General features: G+C 44.2%; 1 long non-coding RNA gene across 1 annotated transcript; it reads left to right on the top strand.

The window, feature by feature from the left end:
• Positions 1-4109: 4109 nt before the first annotated feature.
• LOC125531778 lies at positions 4110-9151 on the top strand. The gene is made up of 3 exons (XR_007293517.1): positions 4110-4271; positions 5676-5823; positions 7445-9151. It is a non-coding gene; the product is annotated as an uncharacterized LOC125531778 (long non-coding RNA).
• The last annotated feature ends 202 nt before the right edge of the window (positions 9152-9353 follow it).

Raw genomic sequence — 9353 nt, 5'->3', positions numbered from 1 at the left:
CGCGCGACTCGCCGGGCATTTTGCATATATGATAATTTTGGACAAAATGAACATGTGAAATTTGACACAAACAAGTTGATGAATAAAAGTTCATGCCCACAAGTTCATCCAACCAAGTTCAAAATCATGCCCACAAGTTCATCCAACCAAGTTCAAATGCAAACTAAAGTTGAAGACATGAAAGACACATCAATCTTCATCTTCCTCGTCTTCGTCTTCGTCCTCATCTTCCGAAAACGACTCTTCAGCCTCCGAAGATGAATCTTCCTCCCTCTCCTCATCACGCACCGCATCACGCACCGCATCATGTGAAGCTCCGACGGTGTTGGCAAGATCTTCAACGGCATCTTCATGGGAATGTGTGTGAGAAGCCATGGCGGCCGGAGGTGCACCCATGCCTCCCATGACGTCCGGAGATGCACCCATGCCTCCCATGACGTCCGGAGATGCACCCATGCCTCCCATGACGTCCGGAGATGCACCCATGCCTCCCATGACGTCCGGAGATGCACCCATGCCTCCCATGACGTCCGGAGATGCACCCATGCCTCCCATGGCGCCGAGGCCACCGCCACCCATTGCACGAACCAAGGCTCTTTTTTGGATCAAGACTTCTTGTTGGGCAAGATGGACATACTCTTTTTGCACCGCATTGAGGTTAGATGTGTCCAAGAAGAACAAGTGCTTCTCCCATTCCAACAACTTAGCTCGCTCCTCGTTGCTCACTTTCCTCTCCTCCAAAGTCACCTTTCTCTCCTCGGCCGCCACCCTTCTCTCCTCGGCCGCCCACCTCCTCTCCTCGGCCACGGCATCTTGGTTCCTTACCATTTTCCTCACCTCATTGGCTTCGACCCTTGCCTTCACAATAGCTTCCATAGCATTTTTGAGCTCATCATCTCCTTTCCTCTTCTTCTTTTGGGTTTGGTCTTTCTTGCACCCATCCGGTCGTTTTGGCTTCGAGTATGAAACCAAGTTGGGTGTGGGGCTTCTCTTGCCGTCATCACTTGATGCATCATCCTCCTCCTCCTCATCATCATTCTCAATTGCTAGCTTCCGTTTGTTGCTCAAATTCAAATCCTCCAAACCAACACGCTTCTTCCATTTCTCATCATCCTTTAACACTTCATAGCAATGAGGCAAGGTAAAGACCCTGCCTTTCTTGATCTTCCCCTTCTTGGTTGTCCTTGTCTCTTCTTTGAACAAGTTTTGTGCAATGTTGTTCTACAAGAAAAACAAAACAAGTTAGCACTTCGGTCACCAAAAACAAGTATGATGAACATATATGAGATGCCACTTGCTCGATCATCCTCATTTGTGCCACTTGGGTTATCTTGTCAACTGCCTTTTGTACGGCTGCCCACTTTTGACAATCCGCGTTGATTGTCGACCATCGGGACCGAAGTGATCTCTCAGAGCGGTCAATTCCACTCAAGTTGTGAGCATCATAGTGTTCTTTCATTCGCCCCCAATACGCGTCTCTATTTTGATCACCTCCAATGGATGGATCCCTCGACACTTGCAAATAAGTATGGCATAGTAACTTGTCATCGTTGGTTGAGTAATTGCCCGCTCTTTCTTTCGGCGCCTCGACAATTCCCTCACCCTCCTTGTCCACCTCAAACTCATGGTCTTGTTGTGAGCATCATAGTGTTCTTTCATTCGCCCCCAATACGCGTCTCTATTTTGATCACCTCCAATGGATGGATCCCTCGACACTTGCAAATAAGTATGGCATAGTAACTTGTCATCGTTGGTTGAGTAATTGCCCGCTCTTTCTTTCGGCGCCTCGACAATTCCCTCACCCTCCTTGTCCACCTCAAACTCATGGTCTTGGAAATGGATGTCATTGGTTTGAGACCAATGCGAATTGTTGGACCCAACACCCATAGTGGACATGTATGCATAATCGTTGAGACTACAAAGTTTTTCGAACAATGCAAATAAGCTATGTATATGTGATGATGATGCATTGAAAAAATAAGAAGAAAAGAAAAGTTGGAATTTTTTTCACCTTGGGGGCATTTCGTCGAACACGTGGTGCGCGTCGGCGGCCGGCTCAACGAGTGAGCTCGCCGGCGCTTCGGTAGCCGCCGCGGCCGTCGAACGCCCTGCAAGCTTCTTTCCCCTCGCCTTCGTGGTGCCGGAGCCGTCCGCCGCCTTGTTTTTCTTCGCGGATGTTTTGCCCTTCTTCGTCCGCGCCGCATTGGGGACCTTCTTCGACGGTGCGGCGGCGGCACGGGACGGCGCCGGCGCGACGGCGCCAGTGCGCGCGGGGCGTAGGACGAGGAGAGGAGAGAGTGCGGCGCGAGCGCTCGAGTGTGCCGCGCGCTGTAGCTGGCGCCCCAAATACACCGCGCGGCTAAGTATTTTTGTCCGCGCGCCCAACCTGTTATAGCGCGCGCGCCGTTTTTGCGCGCCCGCTGGAGCGACCCGCCGCGTTGCGCACGCGCTAAAACGGCATAATTTACGGCGCGGCGTTAGTTTAGCGCGGCTGTTGGAGATGCTCTAAGCTAGATCTAACCCTGTAGTACGAGCCAGCATGAAAACCGGAGCTTTGCCTTTTGTTTAGCAAGGACAGACCCACCATTGCGATCGTTGTTTTGTCGGCACTGTTTGATTAACCAAGATCCTAATCTTAGCAGGCCTCATTGAGACGGATGGTTATTTTTATATGTAGCATCGTATTTGTAGGCTTCAATCCATTGGTCCTTACCAGGAGGCTCCTGACATGGTCATGGTGCGCACCAAGGACAAATTTTTCTAATATGCTTGAGCCCCGGGCCAGTTAAAAAAACACAACCCAAGGGGGACAGCCCCATGTGAACTTCGGATTTCTTTACTTGTAATGAAGAGGAGGCATCCAAGAAGTTGCCAAACTCAATCTCTGCAAAACTAGTCGCCAGTAGGCAGGATTAAGCAACAAACAAAGAAACAAGAAAGAAATAAAATGATGGTGGTGGGTAAACCACTAAACACCCACATCGAACAAAAAATACTGATTATTTCCAATCACTTATTTAACAACATACTAAGAATCCCGCAAAAAATAACTAAGAAGTGGTGTAATTGTAAAACTTTGCCCTCCATATTGGCATCTCAAATCTGAGGTGCTTAAACTTTTTTCTGTTTTTAGATATGTATGTTGACAATAAGGTGAAATCATATACGGCCAATGGGGTTTAAAAAGGTGGAGATCCTTGAGATTGCTTGCAGCGCCAGCAAGTTGCGTGTAACCTTAGGATCAACATGGATGGGTAATCTTGAACTGCCGGAGAATGGCAGCTCCAGTGTGTGTATAACGTTAAACAGTGGTGGAGTTAGCTCCCGGCGACCCGGGGCACCTGCCCGGGCTGCTCCGGCCATTGTTCACTAAACTGAAACAAGTCTTGCTGAAGGGTACGAATCTCAAAGCTGTCAAGGACTCCAAGCACACCTTGAGAGCAACCTTGTGAACCATCCAAAGACACCTATTATGAAGTCGGAAGAACTACCAGGTTCCTGCTAAATGCATAGCATATATTCTCTTTAAGTTCCTTTTCTTTTCACCTACCACTGGCTCGATCCACTGTTTGCAATCTGATGTGTATTTGTCCATTTCTTTAGTACATGGGTTATATTATATATATTGATTAGAAACATGTATTTAGTCATTCATATCTTGCATTCTTGCGCGTTAAGTTGATCGTCTTCTCTTGCAGTGTACGTAGTGCTGCTGTTCTCCTCTTGCAATGTATTCTCCTCCAGTCTCTACATATTCTAGATCTGTGCATATATATAGTGGTGCTCATTTCACTATTTACCGATTACTACTAGGGAGGGTTTTGCTAACACGGAACCAAATAGGATGTTGTCAGATTTCCGATATTTTAGTGCTCCCCTACCGCTGCACCTGTGAGCCATCACATGCGTTATCCTCGTATGAAGTTGTTAAATGTAGCTATTCTGCTCATGTCGTCCTTTTCCCCTTTTCTTCTCGAGATCCGCTTGAAACTTTCAGCTACACCGAGACAACCGTGGTTACCTAGGCTGGATCTGTCAGCCGTCACGTGCATGACCCTAATCTGACGATGTTAAATAATAAATGTCCATAGATCTTACCATTACTTAACGTCTCGTCTTGCAGTTCTCTTCATTTCTATGTATTCAACCCCAACACCTCTCCTCATTTCGACGAATGCAACCCCAGCCTGAACCAGTCTTATCTTCCTGCGCCTCTCGTCTTCTTGGATGTTCCGCGAGAAGCTAGCCGTATCCCCAAGCAGATCTTCCAGGTCAGTGATCCAGACTTTTGTACTCAAATAGCGTTCAAATTTACAGTTTGTGTATTTTCTTTTGGATTACATCATGACATTTTATGGCTGTGTTCATCCTTGTGATGCAGAGGCCGGGGTAATCCCCTTTTTAGAAAAAAAGTATTGACATTTTTCAAAACTGAAGAACAGATGAAACTCGAGTTATTAAGTAGCTTGTTAATTAATAGCAGGATATGCAATTGTTATATTGTGCACTAACACGTGCATGAATTTCTGCTACACCATGGCTATTTAGGAAGTATGATATTCTTAGAAGAAACGGGAGGGGGTGATTAATTGGAAGGGTGGGCGACTACTACGGTAGCTAATGTTTATACATGTGCTCCTAAGAAATATTTCCAGGCCTGGGGTGCCAGTGGTAGGGCTGCAAACGAGTCAAGTTCGGCGAGTTGGACACGGCTCAGCTCAATTTATATTAAAATTCGAGCGAGCTCAAACTAAGTGAAGCTCAAGGTCGAGTTATGGAACATGACTCATGCTCAGCTTATAATGATCTCGAGTCGATCTCGAGCTAGTTTCGAGCTAAATGAGACGATGCAAAATATAAATCTGGGACTATTATTCTAACTAGATAAGGAACAACATAACATAAAAAAGCACTAAAAAATTATTCCATTAGAACAAGGATAATTAAAATTTCTTAGATGTAATTTGACTTATGCTCTCACGACCGAATGTCTAGTATCAACATAAGATAAGGATTCACGAAATATATATAATTGAGAAAATGAAGCAGATGGTGGTCTTCAATTGAAGGTACGACCATCACTTCATGCTTGGAGAGCTCATCTTTAGACGAACTACCAACATATGGTGGTCTTCGTGGATGAAAGAAAAGAAAAACAAAGGTGCATATGATCAAAACTTTTGGTAGAAACAACAGAATATTTAACGCACGGCCGACCATGTACTATACTAAGGTCTAAATTTGCTCTGCGATTAATTAAGCTTCCCTGCTTGCTTGTAAATAAAATGGAGAAAAATGATGAACGGCGTATAACATAATAAATTATCCTATTTCCATTTAATATATTATCCTATTACTAGTACTAGGGAGGGTTTGCTAACACGGAACCAAATAGGATATTGTCAGATTTCCCATATTTTAGTGCTCACCCACCGCTGCACCTGTGAGCCATCACATGCGTTGTTCTCGTATGAAGTTGTTAAATGTAGCTATTCTGTTCATGTCGTCCTTTTCCTTTTTTCTTCTCGAGATCCGCTTCAAACTTTCAGCTACACCGAGACAACCGTGGTTACCTAGGCTGGATCTGTCAGCCGTCACGTGCATGACCCTAATCTGACGATGTGAAATAATAAATGTCTATAAATCTTACCATTACTTAACGTCTCGTCTTGCAGCTCTCTTCATTTCTATGTATGCAACCCCAAGACCTCTCCTCCTTGCTATCTATGCAACCCGAAACTGATCCAGTCTAATCTTCCTGCGCCTCTCGTCTACTTGGGTGTTCCTCGAGTAGCTTGCTGGATACCCAAATAAACCGTCCAGGTCAGTGATCCAGCCCTTTGTACTTGTCAAATAGCCTTCAATTTTACACTTTGTATACTTCCTTTTGGATTCTATCATGATAATTTTTCAGATCTGAAAAAGCGATGAACTCGAGTCGTTCGTTATGTAGCATGTTAATTATTAGCCGGATATGTATTTGTTTACTAGTAACATATGCATGAATTTCTGCTACACTGAGGATATTTAGAAAGAATGATATGCTTAAAGAAATAGAAGAGAGGGATTGGAACGGTGGGCTACTACTATGCTAGCTAATGGTTATGCATCTGTTCCTAAGAAACATTTCTAGGTCCTGGGTGCTTGTGGCCTAGCGCGTTCACTGCTCCTCGCTCTGTCGGAGACAACAGGCGCGATGGGCCGTCTGCCCCGTGCTGCTCTTGCTAACTCTTCAGGCTCTTTACCATGACGAGTAAATAGTGTAAAACTACCACATTTCAGGTCATGATTCAAAAAACTACTTCCTCCAACCCACGGTATAAAATTGTTTTTAAGCTGTCATGGAGTACTTCTTTTTCAAAATTTCCAAAAAACCAACCACCAGATTGGTGAGCATTTTGCACGCGGCTGCGCTGCAGGGCGGGCGCGCGGCTGTGAACGTGACGGCGTGCTTCTCTGATCCGGCGGCACCATGTGCAGGCAGTGCGCCTGTTCATCGCCCGTGCCGCCTCTGCATTTTCTATACTACTAAATAAAAAACACAACACAAATAGTGGTGCCCATCTCACAATTTTACACCGATTGACTAAAAGGGAATACCAAGGGTTTGGTTGTTAACTAGGACGCAACTAAAAATGATATTCTCAAATTTCTCCACATGTTGACTAAATGGGTATATCGGGGGCCATCACACGCATGCATTTCACCCCAATCTCAACTTGTTAAGCATTGAAGTCTGGTCTCTTTGATCTTCCTAATTCAACCGATCTCGCTCATTCCTAACATCCTCTCTGCTTGCTTGCCGCTCTCACCTACAAAAATCCTACACTTACGGACTACCAGTTGCGGACTCGTCGCACGGACATACCTGTCCTCCCCACGCTAAACTCTCCCTCCCTGATTTCCGATGGGAGCCCCAACATGATCCAATAAGATAAGGCCGCACCAGCCCGTAACTATAGTCCGTAAGTATCACCCCGTAACTCTAGCAAAGCTCCTCTCACCTATGGCAAGTGGTTATCCTGGCTGCACCCTAATCTGACCGTGTTAACTGTGAATTATTGTCTGCTTGGCCTTATTGATTGTATTCAAACATTTAAGTCAATGGTCTCGCCCAGACATAGTGCTTCTCTCTTCATTTCTATATATGCAACCCCGGCCCAACGGAGTGCCAACCAGCTGGTAGGTGGATACAATCTGATACAAGTTGTGAAATGAAGTCTTGTCTCTTTGGTCTTCCTATGTATATACTCCCTCCGTTCACTTTTATAAGTCGTTTTAGACAACTGAAATTGACCTGTTTTATATGCTGTCTGAAATGTCTACAAAGCCTTATAAAAGTGAACAGTAGAAGTAATTTTTTTTACTTACTCACCTGTCATTGCGCATACTTAATGCCTCTTCCTGCCCATCTCTTCATCACTATATATGCAATCCCAACCAGTTGCTGCTAGGTGGATCCAATCTCGTCTTCCCGCGCCTCTCTTCTACTTGGATGTTTCTTGAGTTGCCCAGCAGATTGAGCTTCCAGTCCAGGTTAGTGCTCCAGCTCCTGTAAATTCTTTTGGTAACAATTAACCAGCCTTTACTTCTACAGTTTGTGGAATTCTTTCTTAACACTTTCAGATCTGAAAACGGATAAAATATGACCTGTTAAGTAGAACATGATCTGTATTCGTTACTAACATGTACATGAAATTCCACTAGCGCAAGGCTGGGTCAAGAAAGTATTATAATCTTAGAGGAAATAATGCAATACCTTTACTATTTCCAATGACAAAAAATATTATTTCAAAAGGTGCTTAGTGTTAGCATTAATCTTGTCATGATGTATCAGCATGTTTACTTTTAAGTTTGCATGTAGTTTAGATGGTCTGGGGTAATGGTACACCGGCAAGATGTACGTGCGATGTAAGTTGGCACGAGATTGTGCATGGTGAGATGGTAGTGGCCGTGTGAGGCGGTGCACACGCGAGATGCCGTGCTGTGTGAAGCACCTGCACAAGACCTGGAGCCAACGGCCTACATAAGACTTAGCAGCAGAATAGGCCATGGAGTTAGCTAGTGCATGCACGTATGTAAGTTAGTTGAGATATGGTTGAGTGAATCTCACTAGTGCAGAATCGGGTTTTAGCGCCGGTTCGTAAGGGCCTTTAGTGTCGGTTCTAAACCGGCACTAAAGAGTGGGGACTAAAGAATCGGGTTGTACGCGTTATGCACATATATAAATAGATTTTTTCGTAGAACCGATCATTAATATATATATATATCATTGAATGTCTCACAATCACCATTAATTTTTCACGCATACACATGTATATATATACAATTTCTCCTACATGTTGCCTTGGTGCCTTCGGAGCACGATGACAAGTGGTTCATGCGGCGGTAGCAGGTAATAATATTCTCCTTTGGGATCTATGACCTGGTCGAGCAAAAATCCCGCTATTTCCTCTTGAAGTGCTCGTATGTGCTCCGTTGGTAGGAGCTGCTCCCGCACCTCTTTGAAGTGTTAAGAAGGAGATCAATATGCATGTGTATTAGTTGTGTGACTAGATATCGATAATGGTGTAAAAATTGTAAATAGTGTTCTGGCAAACGTATCCATTCCTGTCTTTGAGATTTGCTCCTTTCGGACGCCATCATGCGAATGTTCTCGAAAACGTAGTATGCACACACATCAGTCACCGGCGCCTGCTTCAGGTCCTTTACGAGAACATAATTTAATCAGATAATAATTAATCAAGCATGATAATTAATTAATGGTATTGAAATAAGAATTAAAAAGATGGTAGCTAGGTAGTACTACTGAATTACTGACCTTGGGTCGACACCACAACAGCTTTTTTCGCCATTTGCCTGGAGTCACCATGATGAACTTTGCCCAAGCCCTGCCCGCCGGCAAAGAAAATTAATAAAGGGGTTATTAAATATAGTTGATATCAGGAAATGACGAACTAAATAGGCCGAGATATAGTTAATAATGATTGAAATTACCTGTCGAGTATCCCCTTCACGATGATGAAGTCACTTTCTTTCTTAAGTAGTGAGTCCAGTACTTTAACTTTTCCTTCTTCAACTTTAATGTCTAACAAGACCCAGTGGAAACTGCATGCGCACACGTTTGCATGTCTTAATTAAGCGGGCATGTGCATAACACTAATCAACTACCCTAAATCCTATACACTTAATTATTAACATCTAGCTAGCTAGTAAGCAAAAACAGAATTTGCACTACAAGACAGTGTGACTCACCTGAAGTTGTAAGAAAGTAGTATATCTTCATTGCTATTGAGGCGCTCAAGAACTCTAGCATTTTATTCTCTACATCTTGTTTACAATAATCATATGTC

This window comes from Triticum urartu, unplaced genomic scaffold (assembly GCF_003073215.2).
Source record: "Triticum urartu cultivar G1812 unplaced genomic scaffold, Tu2.1 TuUngrouped_contig_8083, whole genome shotgun sequence".
In the NCBI taxonomy this organism is placed as follows: Eukaryota; Viridiplantae; Streptophyta; class Magnoliopsida; order Poales; family Poaceae; genus Triticum; species Triticum urartu.
The sequence above is the reverse complement of the archived record's forward strand: the minus strand, read 5'-3'. Positions and strand labels throughout refer to the sequence as shown.